This window comes from Nuphar pumila, chromosome 7, assembly GCF_984573655.1.
Source record: "Nuphar pumila chromosome 7, dmNupPumi1.hap1.1, whole genome shotgun sequence".
Taxonomy (NCBI): domain Eukaryota; kingdom Viridiplantae; phylum Streptophyta; class Magnoliopsida; order Nymphaeales; family Nymphaeaceae; genus Nuphar; species Nuphar pumila.
The window spans coordinates 13,113,849-13,127,674 of record NC_143255.1 but is presented as its reverse complement, the minus strand read 5'-3'; the positions used below and the strand labels follow the sequence as shown (position 1 = coordinate 13,127,674).

General features: G+C 42.3%; 1 long non-coding RNA gene across 1 annotated transcript; it reads right to left on the bottom strand.

Moving 5' to 3' along the window:
- Positions 1-243: 243 nt before the first annotated feature.
- On the bottom strand, positions 244-8,809 carry LOC149831189 (uncharacterized). Its single transcript, XR_016432995.1, has 2 exons — positions 8,547-8,809; positions 244-612 (listed from the first exon to the last, which is right to left on the bottom strand). It is a non-coding gene; the product is annotated as an uncharacterized LOC149831189 (long non-coding RNA).
- Positions 8,810-13,826: the final 5,017 nt, after the last annotated feature.

Here is a 13,826-nt window from a genome sequence, read left to right as displayed (position 1 = left end):
TTTTTTTTTTTTGAGATCTGACCATACAAATGTTTTTGCATGCTTGATTTTATAGGAATCGAATACTGAATCATATAATCAAGATACATGAATAGGTTCATGTAGGGCTTAAAAAAACAACTCGAAATATTTTATAAATATTGAAGCCCTACAAAATCATTTCCAATTGTTGAAAAAAAAACGATCCAGATGTCGATTCCTAACAAATCAACCATGCCAAGCACATTCGATGACGAGATCCGATTTGTGAAAAAAGAAAATGTCAGAAATATGCAGTTCTTAGGTAGTTTGTACGGTTTGTTGGTCCAGGTATCATGCGAGCGTAACCGGATCTGCACTTGTATCAGCCCCGCTGCCGGCAAAGTTGGCAATCGAAGGTGAAGCATTCAGGCAAGCAGGGCCATCACCAACAATCTCATGATCCTGGATGCGGCGGCCATGACTACTGAGGAAGAGCATAACCAGAGAGACAGCACCCCAAACCATTGAGATCGAAAGAACCAGCAGCATCGCCGCTGCGCTTGGGGCATCCTTGACCCATTCGAGTATATCAGTAGAGGTCGTAATCAAGAAGCCTGGTATGAAGACCAGGCTCATGGCAGAAAAGTAGGTCTGACAAAGGAAAGGGAGAATATATATAGTCAGATACTTGATCAAAGAGTGAAGTGGAGATCTACCTGTTGGACATTTTGGGTTTTACGGGTCCAACCCGCAGTCTGACCCGGTTTGACACAGCCATTAGTGGGTCATGTAACTGAAGTAATGGAGATAGTGGGTGGGAGTTACGTGAATGTGGAGAGACCACATTCACGTAACTGCCTAATCTCCCATTACAAATAAGGGGTTAGGGGCTACTGGGATGATGAGTGACTGGTAGCTGTTTCCCTACCCAAATTCTGCTCCGCATTCGGACGCAGCGGAAAGGGTCCGGCTCACCGTCGACATAAGGCCTGGGCTCATTGTGGGCGTCGACCGGCTGAGGAGAACGCCGAATCACCTACACGATCAATGGCGAATCAAGGTACGCTCCCTGTCTATTTGTTTTCACAGGGATTTCGTCCAACAATGGGTTATGGGCCCACAGTGCCGCGCATTCCTGCTGCGCGTGGCCATGTAGGCATTTTCGGCGATTTGGAATCGGTGGAGTCGCCGTGGGGCGACAACCACCGATTAGCAGCAGACTGTCGCCATGGGGCGACAGTCTTCACCGGCAAATGTCACCGGAAAAAGGCGACTTAATATTCCCGGTTCAGGCAAACAAAAAAAAAATCGTTTTATACCTGTGGTCGTTGGGCTGCAGAGAGGGTTTGCCATTGCCGGGTTTCATTTGCCGGAGATATTGCCGGGGTTGAACGCCGGATGGCCGGCGTCAGGGGCTTTTGCCGGAAAACAGCCAAACTGCCACTGCAGTCTTGCCGGCGCCCTGGTTTTCCCACCTCATTGCTGGAGTTACCTGTAAACCGGCGACAATAAAAAAAAAAAAATTATTGAAACCCTTACCTGTCGCCGGGGAGGGGGTGGGTTTTCGCCGGGGCTGTCGCCGGATTGGACCATCTCCGTAGGGCGATATGCCGGCTGAATCTTCCGCCGTTCGCCGGCGATCTTGCCGGCACTGTATTTCCGGTCGTGCCCTTCAGCCATCGATCGGCACCGCCGCAAATCGTCGCCGTGGGGCGACATCTTTTGTCGGGGTGGATGACGCCGGACCGGCGTCACTGTGGAGTGACGTAGGTCGCCGGCAGCTGCGCCGGTCGCCGTGACGGCGACGTGGGTCGCCGTGAAACCGAAAAAGGGGGAAACCGATAACCCCCTTTTCGGTTTCCCTAAAAACTGAAACAGAAACCATCGGGTTTCTGTTTAGGTTTTAAATTTGGACCGGATCGGGTCCGGCGAGGAAACCCGATGACAGACCCGATCCAAACCCTTTTGGGTGGATCGGGGTCTACTTTTTTCTTTTGGATCTGACCCGGACCCATAAAGGTACCGGGTCTGGGTCTGATCCGGAAAGGATCGGGTCCAATCCGGACCCATTTTAGATCGGGTCCGATCCGGACCCATTAAGAACCGGGTCATACCCGGGTCCATATAGGACCGGGTCATACTCGGGTCTATGTTGGACCGGGTCGAACCCGGTATTCGGTTTGAACCGGGTCGTACCCGGGTCCATGTTGGACCGGGTTGAACCCGGTATCCGGTCTGAACCGGGTCGTACCCGGGTCCATGATGGACCGGGTCGAACCTGGTATTCGGTTTGAACCGGGTCGTACCCGGGTCCATGTTGGACCGGGTCGAACCCGGTATCCATTTTGGACCGGGTCGACCCGGTATATGTTTTGGACCGGGTCCGACCCGGGCCTGTTTCGGACCGGGTCTAACCTGGGTTTTTGGTTCGGGCCGGGTCCGACCCGTATTAAGTATGGGTCGGGTCAGACCCGGATCCCATTTGAAACTGGGTTGGATCCATAAAAAACAGGATCCAAACACTATTGAGACTGAATCGGGTCAGGAACCTGATCCGACCCCTTCCGGAACCGGTTCGGAGCCATTTTTGACCGGTTCTTTCCAGTTTTTCACCGGTTCCGGAATGCTAAGACCCTGTTTTCATAAATATAAAGAAATACAGGGATTTTGGCATACGGTTATAGGGTTTTATGAACTTTTGTTCATATTATGTATCGGTTTATAAGATTCAAAACCGGTTCGGACCCTTAGATGACCGGTTCGGGGCGGTTTCAGACCGGTTCAGAGTGTTTTAAGATTGGTTCCTACATGAGGACCCTGGGTTTTACCCATATGAGCATGCTTTTATTATTTTTTATGCTTTATAAAGTATTTATTTTGAATAATACATGACTTATGCATGTTAATTCATGTATTTAGCGTTGGTTAAGTTATGCATGATGATTTTAAGCATGAATTATGACTAAATTTATGATAATTAGTTTATGCATTTTTGTTGTAGTATAAACTAATATTATGTCATGAATATACATGCATTAAAATGTGTGCATGGGTGTGCTCCATAATACGAATAAATTTTTCGGTAAAAGATTTTGATTAACCGATTCATGTAATCACCAAAGTGATCTGAGTCGTGTTAATTGAGGATTCTTTGAACCGTATTAAGATTTGTAATTATGATTGTGTGTGAATTTATGAAACATCGATTCTACCCAAAGGTAGGTCGTTGTGTTCCAAATTTACACAGGGTGTGATAGTAGATATGCATTCCAGCCCATGAAGCATGTTCGTACCCAAAGGTACAGTACTGAATTGCCTCTAGATTCATGATCTACTAGTTTCACCAACTGAAGTCAATTCCTTGGGAATTGAAGAGACGGAGCAATCATGAGTATTATCGTTTTCACTAAAGTGAAACGATAATGGCTCAACTATGCTTGTCTCAGAAAAGGTGAAAATAAAGGGTCTCACTTTTACCTTTTCAACACGAGTCTCGTTTGAGCAATAATAGTAACATCTTTCCGTTTTTCGTTCCTTTTATCAGGTTCCTTCCATATCGACTGTTCTAGTAGTATCCCTATCTTAGACGGATCAAATTTTTCTGATTGGAAAGAAATTGTGTTGTTCACTTTGGGCTATATGGATTTAGATCTGGCCCTTAGAATTGACGAACCTCTCACTCTTACAGAGCAGAGTACAGCTGATCAGAAGGCTGCCTCTGAGAAGTGGGAGCGCTCGAACAGACTTAGCCTGTTGCTTTTGCAATCTCGGGTGGCTAAGAACATTTGAGGCGCAATTCCTCACTGTAGGACTGTGAAGGAATTTCTGGGAGCCATTGAGGCTCAATTCGTCACTTCTAATAAGGCAAGGGCCAGTACCCTTATGTCCAAATTAGTGTCTATGAAATATGCTGGTGACAGTCACATCCGACAGCACATTTTGGAAATAAGGAATATTGCGACTCAACTGAATGACATGAAGTTCGCCATCTCTGACTCATTTTTAGTCCATTTGATCTTAACCTCGTTACCTTCTGAGTATGGACCCTTTAAAATCTCCTACAACACACATAATGATGAGTGGTCTTTTAATGACCTCTTGAGTAAGTGTGTTGAGGAAGAGGAGAGGTTGAAGGGTGAGAGGGTGCCAAGTGCACATATGGCCTCTCATAAGGATAAACAGAGGTCGAGGCCAAAGAAAAGCTCTTTCAAAAAGAAGAATCAGAAGAGAACCACTGGGGAGAGTTCAAACTCTCAGGCGAAAGCCAAATCCCAGTTAGGTGGCCCTTCTATAAAGTGTTTCTTCTGCAAAAAGAAAGGTCATAAGAAGGTGGACTGTTTGAAGTTCAAGAAGTGGCTCGAAAATAAAGGTAATAAGTCATTTGTTTCTCATGAGTGCAATTTAATTCATGTTCTATTGCATAGTTGGTGGATTGATTCTGGTGCCACAGTGCACATTGCCAACTCTTTGCAGGCATTTCTGAACAAAAGGGAACCAACAGAGCATGAAAGAAGCATCTTCTCAGGAAATAAGATGCGTTCGCATGTCAAGAGCGCTGGGACCTGCAGAATTGTGTTGGAGTCGGGATTCATGTTGGATTTGGTTGATACATTTTATGTTCCATCTTATAGTCGGAGCCTAATTTCAATTTCAAAAATTGATAAGTTTGATTTTGTGTTTAAATTTGAAAAATCTGAACTTATTATTATGAAAAATTCAATGAATATAGGTTCTGCATATATGTGTGATGGTTTGTATCGATTAAGAACCAAACTCCAAATTCAGGAATCTCACTTCATTGAGAACACAATGATTGGCAATAAACGTGGTCTAAAGGATGATCAATCCTATTTGCTTTGGCATCGGAGGTTAGGACATATCTCGAAAGAGAGAGTCCAAAGACTCGTAAAAGAGGGAATCCTTGGATCCCTTGATTTTACGAATATAGAGCCATGTGTTGACTGCATAAAGGCTAAGCAGTCTAACACATATAAGAAAGATGCCAAACGCAGCAATGGAAAGTTAGAAATAGTGCATACGGATGTCTGCGGCCCTTTTTCACCGTGTTATACGGGTGAAAAATATTTTGTCACCTTTATAGACGATTACTCACGGTATATGTATCTCTACTTATTATCTGAAAAATCAGAAGTCTTTCAGGTTTTTAAGGACTTCAAGAAAGAAGTAGAGAAACAAACCGGTGAAGTTATTAAGATTGTCAGGTCAGATAGAGGTGGCGAATATTATGGTCGTTTCACTGAGATGGGACAAAAGGAAGGTCCATTAGCGCAGTTTCTAAAAGAGGAAGGCATTGTACCTCAGTATACCATGCCTGGTAGTGCTTATCAGAATGGTGTAGCTAAGAGGAGAAACCGTACGCTTAAAGAAATGGTTCGAGCGATGTTGAATCACTCAAACCTTCCTTTAACCTTGTGTGGTGAAGCTCTTAGGACTGCAGTGCATATTTTGAATAAGGTTCCTACGAAAGCTGTTCAAAAGACTCCTTATGAGTTATGGACAGGTAGAAAACCTTCTTTGTCATATATGCACATATGGGGATGTCCAGCAGAAGCTAAATTGTATAACCCACATATAAAAGCTTTTGATCCTAGGACAACTAGTGGTTTCTTCATTGGTTATCCAGAAAGATCGAAAGGCTTTAGGTTTTATTGTCCATCTCATACACCACAGATAGTGGAAACAGATAAAGCAAGATTTCTTGAAAATGGTTCTGTTGGGATAGATGCATCTCAAAATATTAATTTTAAGGAAATGCAGGATTCAGGTTTCTCACCTGCTAAGGATAATGACCCGACTTTCTCTATCATTGTTCCTTCGAGTAATGTAAGAGAAAGTCCAGTCAATGAACATCAATCCCAACTAGATCCGGTTGTTGATGAGGATATACAACAACAACAGGATACAGAGGTTCATTTTGACCCACCTGTAGCACCTGTATGGAGGTCCACCAGAATTAGGAAATCTGCTATCCATCCGGACTATGTGGTGTATTTACAAGAGTCAAATGATTTCATAGACATTGATGAAGATCCCTTCACATTTGCAGAAGCCATTGAAAGTGAAAGATCAACACATTGGATTAATGCCATGAAAGAAGAGCTTGACTCTATGGCAAAGAACCAAGTGTGGGATCTTGTACCTCGACCTGATGGAGTTAGACCTGTTGGTTGTAAATGGGTTTACAAAACCAAAACAGACTCTAAAGGTCATGTGGAGAGGTACAAGGCTAGGCTTGTTGCAAAAGGTTTCACACAGATAGAGGGCATTGATTATAATGAGACTTTTTCTTTTGTCTCAACTAAAGATTCATTAAGAATAATCATGACCCTCGTAGCTCATTTTGATTTAGAGCTGCATCAGATGGATGTGAAAACCGCCTTCCTAAATGGGGATCTGGATGAGGAGGTATACATGCAACAACCTCCTGGTTTCAGTATAGATGACTCAAATAACTTAGTTTGCAAATTGAATAAGTCAATTTATGGACTTAAACAGGCCTCCCGCCAGTGGTATAAGAAGTTCAATCAGGTTATAATGAACTTTGGATTCACTGAAAACATTGTTGATCAGTGTATTTACATTAAGACTAGTGGGAGTAAGTTCATAATTTTGGTTTTATATGTTGACGACATTCTTCTTGCAACTGATGATTTGAGTCTTTTACATGAAACAAAAGATTTTCTTTCCTCTCATTTCGATATGAAAGACATGGGTGAAGCTACTTATGTCCTTGGAATTGAGATCCGTCGTAATAGAACTAAAGGTGTCCTTGGCCTATCTCAGAAATCCTATATCCTTAAGGTTCTTAAAAGATATGGGATGGAGAATTGTTCTCCTAGTTCGGCACCTATAGTGAAAGGGGATAAATTGAGCTTGAAGGACTGTCCTCAGGATGATATTGCGAAGGCTCAGATGGATGCTGTCCCATATGCTTCAGCAGTTGGGAGTTTACAGTATGCGCAGACCTGCACTCGACCTGATATAGCATTTGCTGTGGGAATGCTTGGTAGATATCAGTCAAATCCAGGCATTGCGCACTGGAAGGCAGCGAAGAAGGTCATGCGCTATTTACAAGGAACGAAAGACTATATGTTGATCTACATGAAAGTTGACCACCTAGAGGTCGTTGGATACTCTGATGCGGACTTAGGAGGATGTATTGACAGTAGAAAATCCACTACTGGATACATTTTCCTTCTAGCAGATGGTGTTGTCTCATGGAGAAGCGGAAAGCAGTCTACCACTGCTGCTCATACCATTGAGGCAGAATTTATTGCTCTATACGAGACTTCGTCACAGGCCATTTGGATAAGGAACTTCATTATGGGTCTTGGTATAGTGGACTCTATTGAGAGACCACTAAAGATCTTTTGTGATAATGAAGCAGCCGTGTCTTTTTCAAATAACAACAAGAGCTCAACATCATGTCGACACATGGAGTTAAAATATTTTGTTGTTAAGGAAAGGACTGAGAATCATCTGGTATGTATTGATACAATTGGGACGAAGGAAATGACTGCATATCCCCTTACTAAAGGGCTAGCACCGGGATTGTATTCCCAACATGTAAAGGGGATGGGTCTTTTTTATTCCTTCTGATGTATGACAATACATTATGTAATCACATTTGTGTTTATGTTTTGATTCTCTAAAGTTTTGTGTTATTGTTGATTTTGCATAAAGAATCTCTTATATGGGTTAGAGAGAATAGCAGAATAACAATATTAAAGGACCAATAGAATAGGTGAGAGACCAACCTATTCATAAAGATAATTTCTTTACATGCCTAAGCACTGAAGGTGAATTATAGTGTAGTACAAGAAAATATGACATTTCATAAAGGGGTGTTCATATCCTTGACTCATACGATTCATCCTTGTGATAAAGGGTGGCATGTGAACCCACATGAAGAATTAAATCGAGATAACGGTATACACCTCGATTTAGTACACTTTTGGTGTCAATGGGTCAAGAGATCTACCTGTTGGACATTTTGGGTTTTACGGGTCCAACCCGCAGTCTGACCCGGTTTGACACAGCCATTAGTGGGTCATGTAACTGGCCAAGTAATGGAGATAGTGGGTGGGAGTTACGTGAATGTGGAGAGACCACATTCACGTAACTGCCTAATCTCCCATTACAAATAAGGGGTTAGGGGCTACTGGGATGATGAGTGACTGGTAGTTGTTTCCCTGCCCAAATTCTGCTCCGCATTCGGACGCAGCGGAAAGGGTCCTGCTCACCGTCGACATAAGGCCTGGGCTCATTGTGGGCGTCGACCGGCTGAGGAGAACGCCGAATCACCTACACGATCAATGGCGAATCAAGGTACACTCCCTGTCTATTTGTTTTCACAGGGATTTCGTCCAACACTACCCACTTCCTCAAGGACCCTCCCCACCCCCCCCACACCCCCCAAAAAAAAAAACGATCAAATACAAGGAAATTAGGGCAGAAGTTGGATCCTAAGAAAGAGTTGAAGTATTCCAAAACCAAAAGCATACATATACAACAGAGAGAGAGAGAGAGAGAGAGAGAGAGAGAGAGAGAGAGAGAGAGGTCACCTTCATCTTCTCTTTGTTCGTGCCCTGTGAAGATGAATAAGCACGGCTAGTCGAGAAGTTTGATGGTAGCAAGGCAGCGTTGTTCTTGGCTGTTTTCCAGGTCAAGTAATAAAAAGCCAGTACAGCAAGAATAGGCAGTATCAAAAGGCAGTAAAAAAGCTCTGTTTCAGCCATGAGAGAGAAACAGAGGAGCAACGAAGGGGAAGAGGGAAAAGTTGGGACGCAGAAATGCTCTGCAACGCCGAATTTTTTACGAAGGAAAGATTTTCTGTGTAAAACTCGAACGCAGCGTTTTATAAAGATTGGACTGCGTTTTTTTTACGCATTGAAACTTCCTAGAAGTTAGTGTTGAATAAACAAAACATGGGGACCATTACAAAGTACGTTGATGACATGGAACGACATGGAATGTTAAAGAGTTTAAAGAAAGGATTAACTATTGTTCCAAACAACAAGGGAGCCAGATGACTTACACACGTGCCCACCTGTCGGGTCGGATCAGGTAATTGGCTCTTTACGGTCATATTCTTTTATAGTTCAATGATCTTTTTGCGTCATTTTTTAAAGGACGTTGAACTTTATTTGCACCCTACCTAAGGATAAGGATGAATCTTTTCTAATTGTTTTTATTATGTTCTATACATCTATTTGGTTGTTTGCATTTTGGTATAATGTAGAAATCGACATGTCTGCTTTTTGTTTATGTTTTGATTGATTGTTAATCATGTTTATCGTGTTGATATCTGCTGTGATTTCTATCATGATGTTGATTGTAAAATAATTTGCTCTAAAAAATGATCCAACAGTTAGGTCTTAGAATAATAAAAAATACCTTAAAAAAAAAAAGGGTTGATTTTAGCTAATCTTCAAGCTTGTGAGATACATCTAAAAGGTCAGCAATCCAACTATGGTGTTTGAGATGGCAGTCATCACATGGATGAACGGCATCAGAAGGATCCATAAATATATCTCTGACCTGATCCGCACACTATTCACATCTTCAGTACTCTCCATTGTTTTACCTGAATGGTGAAAATAAGGACCACGAAGACCTTGTCTTCGTCTTGTTCGACGAGGGGATGCTAATGCTGCCACCACATTCTTGGACATAACCTGTTTACAACTAGGTTCACTCCGAGTGAGACCTACAGCCAGCGGGCTGACTGCCTTTGAACTTCCCATTGAAGTTAATTGCTTGATGATTTATGAAATTGATCGAATCAGCACCTCGGCCATCTATTGAAAGTCGGCCTAATTGTTTTTTCTTTTCAATATTTTGTGGTAGTAATTGTGATATTTGTTTGTTATTAAAATGTAATATTTTAAATCATTACTGTTCTTTTTCTAAAATAACTTTCTTCGAAAGATTTGAAATTTTTTTTTGAGTGTTTAAAAATCAATTTTTAAATAGACGATTCGATTCCATTAGATTCAGGCTGATTTTCTGAAGAAGGGCCAGTTCAGAAAACGATTCTACGAACACTGTTCTGTATTTCTAATCCTCAATACTTTGAAACAAAGGGACTTTTAATGTTTTAGTTTTTTAAAGTTTTTATTTTGAAAGAGTGTTCTAACCTTCTAGAGTGACAAGTTAGGCCAGAGGAAATTAAAATGGTATCTGGGTTTGATGTACCATTTTGGTTGCCAAGCAAAGCTGAGATACATCAGGTCCCGTTTAGGGAGTTGAGATCAAAGAAGCTGCTAAGTGCCATGGCTATGTGACACTAGCCCCACATAAAATGCTGTCATGTGATTCCCTGTATCAAACAGCCATGGCACTTAGCCGCTCTATGAAACCCTATATATATATATATATATATATATATATATATATATATATATATAGAGAGAGAGAGAGAGAGAGAGAGAGAGAGAGAGAGAGAGAGGCATGGATGGGACTCTTTTTCACATTTGTCAAAGAGGCGCACAAAAACCCAATTTACACATGAAAATGAGGGTTTATATATATGAAATCTACCATTTTAGTATATGCAGGTGAAACACAGTCATCAGGGGTTTCTTTTTTTTTCACATTGACCATATATTTGCTATGTAAATCCATAGGGTCAATTTCAACCTTCAAAATCCGTCCCTCCCCAAGATGGGTTCCACAAAAAAATTCAGAGTCGTTCATATTCTAGATGAACGACATCTAGAGCACAAAAAATGAATGGCCGAAAAACAAGGAAAATTGGTGATGTTTTGGGTTACCATTTATCTCATGGTTGAATGGCCAAGGCACCTCAGACTTTGACCTGATATGGTCTCCATAACACACCTCAGGTCTGAAAACAATTCATTATAGTATGATAAAAGAGCCGAGTTTGATGTCAGTGATAATAAGTTGGTTATGCTTGAAATTAAGCTTTAAGTTTTTTTCTTGATACAGACCCCTACCAGATATCTCTTATGCCCTATGTGACAGAGGGATTCGAACCTGGACCTTCAGCTTGGCACAAGACCCGCTCACATGAGATACCACCTCTGTGGTAAATATGCTTCAAGTTGAGATAATGTTTGTGAACAACCAAATTGAGTGAACGTCACCTTTTATTGGGATGTTGCAAGTTCAAATCCCAATGGTATCATTGTATAACTGGTAGGGGTCTGTCTAACCTAGGGGTGGCAATTTCTGACACGACCCGCCAACCCGACCCGCCAACCCGCCTCTTAGGCGGGTTCGGGTTGGGCTTAAGCCAACTCGTTTAATAAACGGGTCGACCCGCGCAACCCGTTTATTAAACAGGTCGGGTTCGGGTTGGGGGTATGCCAACCCGCCAACCCGGCTGACCCGTTTAATAAACGGGTTAGGCGGGTGGGTCAACCCGCCAACCCTTCTGCCCGACCCGCCAACCCGTCAACCCGACCCGTCAACCCGACCCGCCAACCCGCCTACCTGCCAACCTGACCCGCGAACCTGAAAACCCGTTTACCCGACCCAACCCATTTATTAAATGGGTTGGCGGGTCGTGTCGGGTTACCCGTTTATTAAACGGGTCGGGTTCGTGTTTGCCACAGCCGACCCGTTTAATAAACGGGTCGGGTTCGGGTTGAGGTATGCTGACACGCCAACCCGCCAACCCGACCCGATTGCCACCCCTAGTCTAACCCCAGCTTGCCTTAAAAAAAAAAAACAAAAAAACAAGTCGAGTTCGAACATGGTTGTTTTGTTGAGGATCAACCTTGCTCGAGCTTGAACTTGAACGTGGATATTTCTTAAAAAACTAAATATCGTTGAGTTTAAATATCCATAAATGAATCCTTTCCCTACTTTGAATCCTAGGCCTCATTTCTTCCAGCAGTGGGCCTTATCTTGTACCCATTATTGCATGTCCCCAACTTTTCAAGAGCAGATCCAGTGCTCAGGCCTGAATACTTAAAAGAGTACTCTGCTCCGAGTGGGGGTTGCCACGTGCTGAAGGGATGGGCACACTCTCCCACGTGTCCTAGGGGTAGGGGCCCACCCTCCTTAGATGGGTGCCACATGGAGTGAGACTAGTTCCCCACTATTCCCTTATGGGGAGAGGCCGTGATCCACTTGGCTAAGTGCTTGGTCAAGCACTCCACCCGAGTACTGGATCACCCCTCTACCTCATCTGCACTCAAACGCTTTCCTCAACCGATATCGGTCAGTCATTTTTGTCACATCCAAATAAAAAGAACCCCCTTCGTACCCACAAATCATTCAATGAATTCTAATATCACTGATTTTGTAGATCAAGTCATGGATATCATGGGCTAGCAAGTCTACGTAAATTTGTCTGTTTTTACGTTGGTCTTTTAAAGTACTTAAAAGAAAATTAGATTGGAAGAACCAATATGAAGCCTGATCCATTTGAAATGCACCACTTGTGAGATTTATTTATGTTCTCATCAAATCAAACACCATAAATGAATTCAGCATGGTCGTTTTGATAGGTAGTGGCCCTTGAATCATGTTTTTTTCAGGCAAGAAAATATGATCTTTTAATAAAAAAAATGTTGGTGGATTTATGGCTGTTGATTTTTTAATCATTGAAGCACCACTCTTCACTAAATGGAGCATGTAGATCACATTTATGGGGTTAAATTTGTTGAAGACAATCCCACATGGCAGTGCATTGGTAAGGCTACATAGTTCAAAGATTAACTTGTTCGAAAATATGAAAGAACATATTTCTTGTTTATTGGTCTTCAATTGATGCCCCTGGGTCTCGTTATCGCACAGTTAATGGCTCCTAGAGTTTGGCAAGAATGATAGGTAGGACATCCGATAATATTTTTATGATTGCTAACAAGAAGAGAAAACTAGGCAAGTGGATGGTGTTTTAACAGTTGACAGGAAAGCATGTGACAGCAATCAACTAAATGGTAGCTATGATCTTGCTTGAATTAGCACCTCCATGGGAAACTCCTGATAGATTTCAGCTACTAACAAATTGATGTTCTTACTACTTTACATATAACTAGAAAAATTGAAAGCAATTTTGTTGAAAACAAAAAGCCTGGAGCACAATTTGGTCTTTTCTTCAATATCAAATTTTCTGTGTGTGTGTGTGTGTGTGCCAACCACACTGATATGGATTGATGAATCTTAGCTGTTCTTCAATTTGTTAAGAAGGTTGGAGAGCAATGTTGCTGTAGATTTTCATAGAATAGGTTATAAAATAATCAATTGAGATGTTCTATCCAGTCTAATTTTCTTTTGAGGATGTTTCATTATGCTGCCCCTTTCTCTTTACAGGTGGTTCTCATTTGTGGTTCCCACCATCCACCCGGTGCTACTTACATGTCCCATTGAGGATTAATTCCATGATTCTCACTGTAACATGTAGGACAAGGACTTATGTAACATCAGTTGTTTTGAACTGATTATAATTTGACGACCATATCTCAAGTATGGACTGTTATGGTACTGGCTTCCACAGATTGCAGATAGCGGCGCGAAGCCTCTTTCTGCGGTAAGCAAACGTGCCATAAAAGTCAGTCCATCATCCTCTAAAAGTCGTGGACTTCTTTTGTGATATGATCCGCCAAAAGACTTTGATGCTTTTGTGACATGATCCTCTAAAAGTCGTGGACTGCTTTTCTGATGATCCTCTAGAAATTATGATGTTCCAGTAAAGCTGGTAGAAGCGTCCGGGCGTGCACTTCGTTTCCGTCAGTTTGGAAGACTACCTCCACCTCTTTTCTTTTTCTTTTTAAAGGCAAGCAGGGTTTTGGCAAACCCCATCAGTTGCACAACATACCATTGGGTTTGGAATTTGCAACTTTCCAACACATGTTGACGTGCACTAACAG